Here is a 12,503-nt window from a genome sequence, read left to right on the forward strand (position 1 = left end):
AAAATAAAAAATGTCAAATTGTACGAGGATAACTTGAAAGAAATACGCCAAATGTCTTACAAGTGTTGATCATCGTCCAACTCCCACAAGCTCAAAATGTTGAATTTAATTCTAATCATGCTAAAAATCAAGAATCACAAAATAATAATTGATGGTTCAAATTCATAAATGCGGAAGCCATCGTTGACAGGGACGAATCTAGGATTGGATTCAAATTTCAGGCCGAACTACAACGCGAAAAAAAATTTACACTTAAAAACATTATTTTTACAAACAAAAAAAAAAATCAAAAACCTTGAAATTTTTTTTAGGCCTTTAGGGAGGAGGGGACTACAGCCCAACCCAGTCTCTCCTCCATCCGTCTTTGATCGTTGATATGAATAATAGCAGCTACATTTTTCCCTCCTTACCCCTTACAAAATATTAGTCGTCAATGTGGCAAGCTAATAAAACAATATGGAAAGGAAAGGGAACCTAACCTTTATATAGAAAATTATCAAGCCGTCTCATTACAACTTAAACTCAAATTAAGGTTTACATATATTTTCGGCTCACATATTTAAAATTACAACATCATATTAAATAAAACTCATAAGATATAAAATGGCCTAATCGATCACTTAACAAATTTAGCCCAATCATAATATCATTATGAGCCATACATTTAACCCGTAAAATAAATAATCAAATGCTCAAGAAAAGACGTTCAGTCGGCAATTGATATATGTATATGCATATCTTCCATCTATCTAATCTAATCTAACTAAATATAAAAGAGGCAGTTTGTGGTTACTGTTCACAAGCCTTTTTTTTTTTGGTCGACTCGATCATTTTTTTTTATATCAAGGTATCCACCTTACAGTGACTATATCCCGAAGTCTACAACTTGGCCTCTCAAGCTGCAGACAGGTTAAATCGCAGGTTATGCCCCAAATTGACCAGTGCTCAAGAGCCCCCCAACTAATCTGTCAAAGGTCAAACAAGTCGTATTTTCCATCTTTGCACCTTACCTTCCAGTAGAGTTCCTGCCTTCCAAGATAAATCCCGCCTTCCAGGAGAATATCTACCTTTCAAAAGTCTTCCAGGAATCTAACTCACGACCTCTGATTTGTCAGCCTTGAAGCGTCCTCATCTTTGCCAGTTGGGATGTGCTTTGGATGGAGACGGGTTAGCTGAGCCTCTTTTTCATCCAAGAGATAAGTTTTCCTTTTCATTTCTATTTCTGGATCATTCATTCTGTGGCTTACCCTTTTTTGTTTCCTTCTAGCTATGGAAACTGTTCTTACTCACCAACAGCTCTCACTCGACCGTGTCTCCTCAATGCTTCCATTAGCCGTAGGTGTCGAGTTTGTATCTTGGTTGGTGTTAACATGCGCTGCGCTGCATCTGTATCTCAATCGACGTCCTTCGCATTCTTGGGCATTTATAATGATTCCACAGCTTTAGGCATTCTTTGAGGATATATATCAAAATAATTTCAAGAATTCATACTTTCGAAGTTGGGTTTCATTGTTGCTAAGCCACGTTGCCCTCCCCTACCCATCATGTTGGAGGGTTGTGCTGCCGTAAGCTAAATTAATCATAAAAAAGGTAATTGTTTTCACTAAAGTTTATTGAGTTTTCTCTAGGTTCCATTAGGGAAGAAAAATTGAAGAATAATTTAGAGAGAATTTGTTGGATTTGCTTGGCTAAGTTCATGTAAATTTCTCCCCAGATTTTTTGGATTTTTGGAGTCTTATATATCCAAACTAATCGGTGAAGTTCGAGAGTGCACAAACCTTACGGATCCAAAAGGTAGGTTACTATTTTCTGTGCGAATGTTTCAAGTGCTTTATTTATATAAAAATTGATTATCAAATTGGACGTAGATAAAAAATTGGAGAAAGGAAAGGACATAGTAGATTATGAAGAAATTACTTTTCAACGTATGGTCGCCAAGATTAGCAAATCCTGTCTATTTCTTCCTTTTCTGAGCCCCTAGATTATGGAAAGTAAAAATATTACTTTCATAGTTGTTGGATTTTATGCGCAATATTAAAGAGATGAAAACGAAAATCAACACAAGAATTTTACGTGGTTCGGCGATGTGCCTGCGTCCATGAGAGCGAAGCGGAGATTTCTTTATTCAGTTGTGAAAAATAGGATTACAACATATTATTTATACTAACCCTAGTCTGAGTCCATATAAAATTTTAAAGCCCGTATATGAGCCACATGCACAACAATAGTGAATTTGGCATCATGTTTTTGTAATAATTTAAAGAACTTTTAATTAATTATGTTCCTAAGCTTACTTTTCATTTTCTTTTTTGCACCATTTGGACGACTTGTAAGAATTCCAATGATGTGATCATTTTACACGATTATGTCATGCTGTATGGACGGCAGGAGAAAAGGAAGCCATATGATGGTCAGGAGGAGATTGTGAAAGCACTGGAAGTGTTGGAGTGAGATTCGGTGGCAATCGCCAGGAGCTTCACTTCTCTATCTTTTCTTCTCTCCATTTAATCCTCTCACAGGTTTCTATAAAAATTATCGTAATCAATTTTTTGTTGATTTCTGTTTTTTTTTTTTTTTTTAACTAAGTTTTCTGACCTTTGATTGTATTTTAAAGAGCAAATTTCATGAAAAGGTTGAATCTTTCTAAATAAAAAAAAAAAAAAGTTAGTTTTAAATAGATTCCTCCTTTAAATAAGAGAGGAACCAATTTAACTTTTTCAAAATAGTGTCTAGCTGACAAATATAATGCATTTATGAAATATTGTTTACTAATAAAGTTCACACTGTTTCGAATTTTCTCCTGCTTTATAGAACATGTGAAGAGAGGAGATTTTTCTTCTTGTTTAAGTCCATCTGGAACTTGATTCTTGAGAGCAAATCAATGTCCCCTTTCGCAGGCATTCAAGTCAGGCTTCTTATTCGTCCACAAGTAAATGCATCTATTAACTGACTCTCCTTTTGACATTCTACTTAGGGTAGAGAATGTTTTAAACACACAAGAGATGATGCTCCAGAGAAAATTAGAGTAGGTCAACATGAGGTGGAATTACAGCACGTTATTAATCTTTAAGGCAGAAGAATGATAAAAATACCAGCCGTGCTACATGTACACTAGAGTTTTACACTCTAGCGTACAGCCCCCTCACGTGCGAGGGAGCACACAAATTTTTTAATCAATGTGGATCCCCTCTCATGTTGGAGGGGTGTACACTAGTGTACAAGAGGCATTTTTCTAAAAATACAACTGATGGACTTGAAAAATCAGCATCAACATAATCATTTCTTGCCAAACCTGTCGGTCAGTGCCCCAATTGGCTCCCTAGTACAGTATCAGTTACGAATAAACCAAATCTTCATTCTTCCATTTGATACTGCTAATTGTTGGGGATCCTGGGAGTTCAATCAACCAAAACATCAATCAATAGAAGAAATTCTAAAGCAAAACCAAGAAAATACGAAATCGGAAATAACACAACCCATATGGCCGAATCTGGACAGCTTCTGCTTCCTCCTTTCAGCAGCTTCTTCTCCTCCTTATGGCTGATTTTACAGGCTCAGGAACAGCCCTCCACGACTTGCAAATCACCTTCCAAGAGAGAGAGAGAAAACCGGCAAAGAACCCCTTCAAACTGCCACCTTAAGGCAACAAAATATCTATTAAGTTTAAATCCCGACCATCGATTCCATCCAATGGTCCATAATAAATACTGGGAAAGCACAATCCTTGTGAATTACACAAATAGTACTAAACACTAGTAGGGTTAAGAGAACCATTTCTCACATTCTTCATCTTGGTTCTCATAACACTCTCTCTTGGTTGCGAATTTGCACATGGAAGAACTGTTTATCATCATCGCCCACTACCTGCAAGAAAAATTAACCAGTGTCAATATGTAATAAAGATAAACACAATCTAAATTTACTTGCAGGTAGAATTTTTGTTCTCATATCAGAGGGATTCCTATCAGTGTGAATTTTAAAAAGATTAATTTCACCTTGAGACAGTTTCTCACGAATAAAATGATACTTTACCTCAATATGTTTAGTTCTTTCATAGTAAACAGGATTTTTTCAAAGCAATAAAGCACTTTGACTATCAGTAAACATAACAGGTGTATCATGCATGAAGTTCAATTCTTTTAAAATTGCTTTTAACCAAGTACATTCCTTAACCGCCTCGGTTATGGCAACATACTCTGCCTCAGTACTTGACAAAGTAACTAAAGGCTGCAGCTGTGACTTCCATGTTATACAATTGTCACCTAGTGTAAAAAAGTACGATGTGGTAGACTTTCTGCTATCCTTGTCACCAGCAAAATCAGAGTCTACATACCCCTTTAGAGCAAGTTTTTCAGATCTCTTTTCATACACTAGACCCAGATTTAATGTACCAACAATGTACCTTAACAATCATTTCAAACCTGCCCAATGGGGCTTTCCTAGGTTTGACATAAATCTGCTCAAAAAACTTATAGCATATGCTAAGTCAGGCCTGGTTGTTATCATAGAGAACATAACGGAACCTATAGCATTAGCATAAGGTATGTTCCTCTTTTCTCTAAATTCCTCCTCAATCTTAGGAGATTGTGCACTGGAAAGATTCATGTGAGTTGCTAAGGGAACGTTCATAGATTTTGATCCATTCATACCAAATTTAGTTATGACTTTGTTTAGATAGACTTCTTGGGAAATGACTAGTCTATTTTCAGCCCTATCTCTCTTTATAACCATCCCCAAAATCTTCTTAGCACTCCCCAAATCTTTCATATCAAATTCTGATTTTAAAATGTTCTTCATCTTAGTGATTTCAGTCTTACTTGAACTTGCTAGAAGCATGTCATCTACATACAGCAACAAGTAGACCTCACAGCCCTCCTTACTATCATTATAGTATAGGCATGCATCATATTCACTCCTTTTAAAACCTATCTTCAGTACATAGGTATCGAACCTTATGTACCACTGTCTAGGGCTTTGTTTAAGCCCATATAGAGATCTTTCTAATTTGCACACACAGTTAGTTTTACCTTTCACCTCAAAACCTTGAGGCTGACTCATGTAAATATCCTCTTCCAATTCCCCATGTAGGAAAGCAGTCTTGACGTCTAGTTGTTCCAATTCTCAGTTGTACTGAACAACCAATGCAAGAACCAGTCTAATTGTTTTGTACTTTATCACAGGAAAGAATATCTCATTGTAATCAACCCCCTCCTTCTGAGTGAACCCTTTCGCCACTAATCTGGCCTTATACCTAGGAGGATCACTAGAATTATTTCCTTCTTTCAATTTGTAAATCCACTTACATCGAACTATCCTATGATCCTTAGGTTTGTTAACTAACTTCCAAGTTTTATTCTACATTAGAGATTTCATTTCTTCCCGCATAGCTTTTAGCCAATTTTCAGAACATTTTCCATTAACAGCTTCTTTATAACTAGCAGGTTCTATCTGTTCAAGGGCTTTACCTGAAACCAAGGCAATATCAGTCAAGTTTAGGGATTCATATCTAGGATTTGGCCTGATCTGCCTCCTCCCCCGATCCCTAGTAAGCTGATAATATTGATTAGGTGGCTGATCATTAAAATGTTCAACTTCAACTGGTTCAATGTTATCTTGAAGTTCAGTCACCTCCTCAGGTTCAGGTTCAATTTCAATTTCATTTTCATTTTCATGATGTATAGGGTCATTTTCGTCATTCCCAGGTATAGGTGAATTTAGCCTAGTCAGCTTCACCTCAGTCTGAATACTCTTCTCAGTTTTAGATTTGTTAGTTTCTTCGATTTTCTGTTTTAGACATGGCATCTCAGATTCATTAAAGACTACAATCCTGCTGTTAATAATCTTAATGCATTGGACCCCTAAAACCCATAACCTATAGCCCTTCACACCCTCGGGATACCCTAACATCACACACTTGATAGCCCTCGGCTCAAGGTTCCCTTCAGATTGGTGTGCATATGCAGCACATCCAAACACCCTCAAGTGTTTTAGATTTGGAGGCTTTCCTGTCCACAACTCCTGTGGGGTCTTAAACCCTATACTGCTGGACGGAGACCTATTAATCAGATAAGCTGTAGTACTTGCAGCTTCAGCCCAAAAACCTTTCTCAAGGCCAGAGCTAATCAACATACATCTAACTTTGTTCATTATGGTCCTGTTCATTCTTTCAGCGACCCCATTTTGTTCAGGTATGTATTTAACAGTTCTGTGTCTTGTTATACCTTTCTGCTTACAGAAGTTGTCAAATTCGCTATTACAGAATTCAAGCCCATTATCAGTTCTTAACGTTTTAAGTTTCTTGTCTAACTAATTCTCAACAGACTTTAACCAAATCCTGAATTTCCCAAAAGTTTCCGACTTAGCCTTCAAAGGATAAATCTAAACTTTTCTTGAGTAATCATCCACTAAGGACAAGAAGTACTTGCTCCCACCAAATGTGGAGTACTTCTCCGGGCCCCATAGATCAGCATGGACATAGTCCAATGGTCTGCTGGTCCTATGAGAGCTAGCTTCAAAGCTCACCTTATGAGACTTACCCAAAACACAAGTTTCACAGAATTCCATAGTTTCAATGTCATCTTTTCCAAGTAATTTCTGATTACTTAAAGATTTTAGCCCTTTAAACCCAATGTGACCCATTCTGTTATGCTAAAGTTCAGTTTTGTCTTTACTTACAGCAAGAAGGCGAGAATCAAATGGTATTTCAGTTCTACCCTCAAGATAGTACAGCCCATTCCTCTTAGGCCCTTTCATAACTATAAGAGAACCCCTCATAATTTTCAAAATTTTGTTACCAGACTTGAAGGTATATCCCTCATCTTCCAGAGAACCTAAGGAAATGAGGTTCCTCTTTAAATTTGGGACATATCTAACATTTCTGAGCTGCGTGACGGCCCCATCGTACATCCTGATGGCTATGTCACCTACTCCAATCACATTTTGAGAATTATTGTCTCCCATGTAGACCTTCCTAGGTTCAGTCTCCCTATAGTTATAAAACCAAGACCTATCATGGCACATATGGAAAGTGCACCCTGTGTCAAGAATCCAATTTTTGTCAAATTCTTCTTCAGACACATTCATGATATGCAAACTATTAAATTCAGAAGTAATAGCAGCATTATAAACATCAGAATTGTTCAGGTCTTTTTGTTTCCTTTTCTAGTCAAAGCAATCTTTCTTGAAATGTCCTAACTTTTCACAGTGATAACATTTCTTACCGCTTTTATCTTTAGATTTGGATCTCATTTTAGATTTTCCTCTCCCCTTCTTGTTATGGAAGTTAAATTCTTTCTTTTCAGATTTTCCCCTAACAAATAGACTCTCTTCACGAGAATGAATTATGTTATCTCTTTTTAATTCAAGTTCTCTTGATTTTAAAGCATTAGAAACAATAGCTTGAGTGAGAGTGTCCCTACCATATTTTATGGCATTTTTCATTTCTCTGTAAGATTCAGACAAAGAGTTTAGCAATATGACAGTTAAATCCTCATCATCAAATGTTTTATCATTATGAGCTAGACTCTTAACAATTATGCTAAAGTCACTCAAATTCCCCTCGACATCCTTCCCCGGGTCCATCTTAAAACTAAACAACTTCTCCAACAGGTATATTTTGTTAGGTAAAGTTTTAGTTAAGAACAGTGCATCTAAAGCAATCCACAAAGCTCTAGCAGTTTTAGCACTATCAACTTGTCTTTCAATGTTGTCAGATAGATGCAAAATTATATAACTGTAAGCAATTTCATTCATGTCTTCAATTTCAGTTGGTTTAGCTTTTAACTCATCAGAAAATGTAGCGGGATCATCAAGAGCTTTAGCAACTCTCTGTTGGACCAAAATGGCCCTCATTTTCTATTTCCATATCGAGTAATCCCCCTTTCCATCAAATTGCGATAATTCGACCCTCGAACCCATTATAGATTCTATAAAAGAGTGGCCTGTACTCGTGGACACAACAGAAAAGATTTTGAAAAATTCTTTTCCAGATGATCAATATATAACTGAGTGCCGAGTTAAAAAACAATTTTTAGAAATGAAGCACAACAGTGAAATAATCCGTTCACGAAACACAGGTATATAAAGCAGGTAAATATGCTTCCAGGTTACAAATTAATCACAAGAATTCAATCAACAGAATTCACAAATAAGCAACCAAGCAATAACCATGCATAAACCGGTAAGGATACCAAACCTAACCTAACGGAGAGTTTGGAATAATCTTACCAAACTACTGTTGAAAAACAGTAAATATACCACCAAGTTTTTGAACCTAATTGCGGTAGACGTCAAGCCAGGGGTAAAATCGTCCAACTTTTTCTGTAAAACCTGAAACAGAAAACAAACGATATCAGTGCGTTCAGGACGTCAAAATAAGTAAACTGCCCAAAAAAAGCTCGCCGGAGGTCCGCCACACGCCGCCGGTCACGCACCCCACCACAAGGAGCGCCTCAGTCTGCTGGTTATGGGTCCAGGTTCCATTTCGCCGAAAAGTCAATACTTTGGCCGGAATTTGAATTTTTCAGATTCAATCAGAAAATGGAGTAGCGATTTCCTTGCCGGTTTTGATCGATTTTTGGACAGATTTCACTCCTCCTAGCTCTGATACCAGTTTGTTGGGGATCCTGGGAGTTCAATCAACCAAAACATCAATCAATAGAAGAAATTCTAAGGCAAAACCAAGAAAATACGAAACTGGAAATAACACAACCCATATGGCCGAATCTGGACAGCTTCTGCTTCCTCCTTTCAGCAGCTTCTTCTCCTCCTTATGGCTGATTTTATAGGCTCAGGAACAGCCCTCCACGACTTGCAAATCACCTTCCAAGAGAGAGAGAGAAAACCAGCAAAGAACCCCTTCAAACCGCCACCTTAAGGAACCAAAAATGGAGGAGAGTTTTCTGTCGAGCAGAGAGAAAATAAAGACCAGCCTCCTTTTGAAATAACCCCCCACCACCTAAAGACACTGCCCTCTCTTACAAAAACGTGTGGTAAGTCATATGTTTGGTAAATGATCCAAAACTTCTTTAACAAGCCAAGGCAACAAAATATCTATTAAGTTTAAATCCCGACCATCGATTCCATCCAATGGTCCATAATAAATACTGGGAAAGCACAATCCTTGTGAATTACACAAATAGTACTAAACACTAGTAGGGTTAAGAGAACCATTTCTCACATTAATCAAGATTTTTCAGAAGGTTAGCAGATTGAAATATTTATATTTTGTTAGTTTTTATCTCTCAAAATCTTTATCGAAAGATATACATCTACACATTATCATTGAAGTTTAGTTGGTAGGAATTTATTCTCTATCGAATTTCAGCTTTTAACATTTGTGTTCCCGCTTTTGAAAAAATCTCTTCTTTTATGCATCTTGCATTATGTTTGGGTTGTGCATATTTACCATCAAAATGGATTGAGTTGTTCAACTTGCTAGCATGTAAATGACCAGTTCGCCAAAGCTCCATATAATGTTTACAGTATTTTTACCACAAATTTTCTTTTGTCAAATATCCTACAATTGCCAAACGTCATTTCTTTATACCTTACTATTACGTACTAATCAAAATAATTTTTACTTACTATCGGCCACTAATTTCATCAAAAGGACTATTGTTTCCCGTAAAAAACCACATAATCACCCCTGACAACCAACTTCCTACAACCATTCTCTAAAAACCTTTGCTTGCAATACTAAACAAAAATTTTGCTTACAATATTATTTTATAAAAGATTGTGTGATTGAAAATAAGAGGAAGAAAAAGAATGAGAAAGAGAATGGGGGCTAAACGAGAGCTAAATCTCATATGTGTCTATAATTAATATTGATTTAATTAGACGAAAAAAGTTGTACAAAATAGTACACAAAAATCTCATCAAACCCACTCAACCCGCACCCTTGCCTCCCCCTATTTCTATACCTAACCTAACCCAAAAACAAAATTCAAACTACTTGCAAAAATTGAAATAAACCCTCTCATTCATATCTCTCTCTCTCTCTCTCTCAACTTCTCATTGGAAAAAACTAATATATGGTCGGTTCCAGTGGACCCATCGAAAAAAGTGGGGGTATGGAGAGTTGTTCAAGGCGACTGTCACGGTGGAGCTTTCCATGGTTGGGGTGATTGAGGTGAATGTCACCAGCTCACCATTTTTCACCCACTCGTTTTCTCAAGAACAGGCTGGTGAAACTAATGGTGACAAATCTGTTTCTTGACGACGTCAAGAATTACAAGATAACATGCATGGCGCCACTTGTTGGAAGGGTGGTGATGTCTGATTACAATTTCTTTTTTCCAAGTTGAGTGCATTGTTATTTTATTCGAAAAGGATTCTGAAAATTAATGTTATCAACTTCAATTGTTTTTAAGTTGCTTAAAAGCTAATATAAGTTTCCCTTTCAATATCATTTCACTAAAACCCACTTTCTTTTTTCCGTTGATGTGTCCACCATGTAATAGTAATAAAAACAAAAATCCTTCACTAGCTAAGCATGTATTAGATACGGAAACCTTTTGAACTTATTTAGTCTCTGTTTAATTTGGCTAAAAATCAAAGTTTTAGCAGATTTTAATAAAAGTTGATAAAAAATTGTGAGTCTCTCATCAATTGTATGATTGAAATGTGTCTGATCAATCGTTACATTTGGATATTTTGTTTAATTTACTACCTTGCAATAACTGGTTGAGAATTACAGAGATTATCTAGCGGGACGACAGTTGAACCATTTATAGTTAATGAAATCTTATGTTTTCAAAAAAATGGAACGTCATTTGTACACGAATAAAAGCTGCAATGATGGTAACGCGAAATTGATAATATAAAATAAAATGATGAATGTCATCATTTCATCATTGTAACATGCAAAATACAACTTAAACCCTTCATTGTGATTCGTATTTAAGTGTTTTGATAGAATGAGGTTAAAAATGTGGCCCGGTTGTGTCTAACTTGGCCCACACCAATTTCATTTTCTCATTCATGCGTTAAATTGAGATTTGGATTGCTTAACATCATTTCATGCACAAATTGTCCCCATGCGACACAATAAATCTCATATTATTATTCATATTTGAACATTTGAAATACCAATTATAAGCATTCTGAACAATTTATATACCAGACTTTAATAGCATGCAAATTACACCCACGAATAAACTATTTCAACCAATAGCAAATCTATGAGATCGTCAGTTTAAATGTCTTTCCTGATATTTACCAAGTGTTGAGTTTAACATTTTAAATGTAGATCTTGATAGTTTAGTTTGACAGTTGAACTGTTGGTATCTATGGCTACAACTGACGGGAAGCATTTAATGGGTGTGATTGGTTGACATTCTTCATAACATTAAGTGTGTTCAAGGTAAGGTTGTCGTTAACATAAAGAAGTGTCGATCAACACTATGTTTTTGATTGAGATCATCATGTTGTATGTTTTGATGAATATCCGTCATGGCAAATGTAAGATTTTGGAAATTTGTATCACTCCCCATGTCAACAATTAAAAGCTCAATTTTCAAAATGTAACGTATATAACAGTTTTTCTAATGAACTGATATGTACCCATTGAACTCTTCATCTTCGCATATTTCGGTCGGAGGTATATTCATGTTCGAGATTTTGAATTTCAATTCAATTTGAGTATTAGGGTCAAGAATACAAAGTTTGTTCTTCAATTGTAACACAGTTTGATTAGGGTAATACTTGTCGGAACTATACTCTCCACTTTCATTCGTTTTCCACGTGAACGAACTTTTCTCCATACGATACGATGAATCTTAACTGATTACTCATACCTAAAATATTAGCAGCTTGTTTGATAGATATTTTAATTCAATTAAAATCAATTTTTTGACCATTATATCACTATTATAGCCATCATTTTTGAATTCTTCTCTCACGAGTAGGGCCCACTTTATCTCTGACGGTTAAAAAATCAATTAACAAAATCCTTACCAAACAAGCACTAGAACTGCAACGGTAAGAATTCTACACAATCCATATGTCGACATTTAATACCATCAAAGTGGAACTTTCGAATATTTAAATACATGTAATAGCAAAATGTGAAATCAAGGATTTCCAACAGTTTTCAAGTATCGAATTCGACAGCTAAACTGTCTATTTCGATAGTTTGTGAATGTCGAGGTCGACGGTTAAGATGTCTAACCCAATGGTAGGAATGTCAACGAGTTGAGTTGAGCAGGCTTGTGAGCCGAAACTTGAGGCTCGGGCTCGACTCGAGTAAAATGTGCGAGCTTTTTTTTTAGCCCGAGCCAAGTCAGACAGGCTCGCCTTTTTCTTTGCTCTTTTTTTTTTAAAAATTTTTTTTAAGACAGTCGCTGGACCACCTTTCAAGACAGCATTTTGCTGCCTCCAAGTTTAGTGTTTTTTTTTTAATGACTCGCAGGACAGCTTGGGTTAGCCCGTTCATCCAAATTGGGGCTCGGCTCAAGCTTAGGCTCAGTTCTTCCGAGCCTCAAGTCGGGTCGCCTCGGGCT

Source organism: Olea europaea, chromosome 15, assembly GCF_002742605.1.
Source record: "Olea europaea var. sylvestris chromosome 15, O_europaea_v1, whole genome shotgun sequence".
Lineage (NCBI taxonomy): Eukaryota > Viridiplantae > Streptophyta > Magnoliopsida > Lamiales > Oleaceae > Olea > Olea europaea.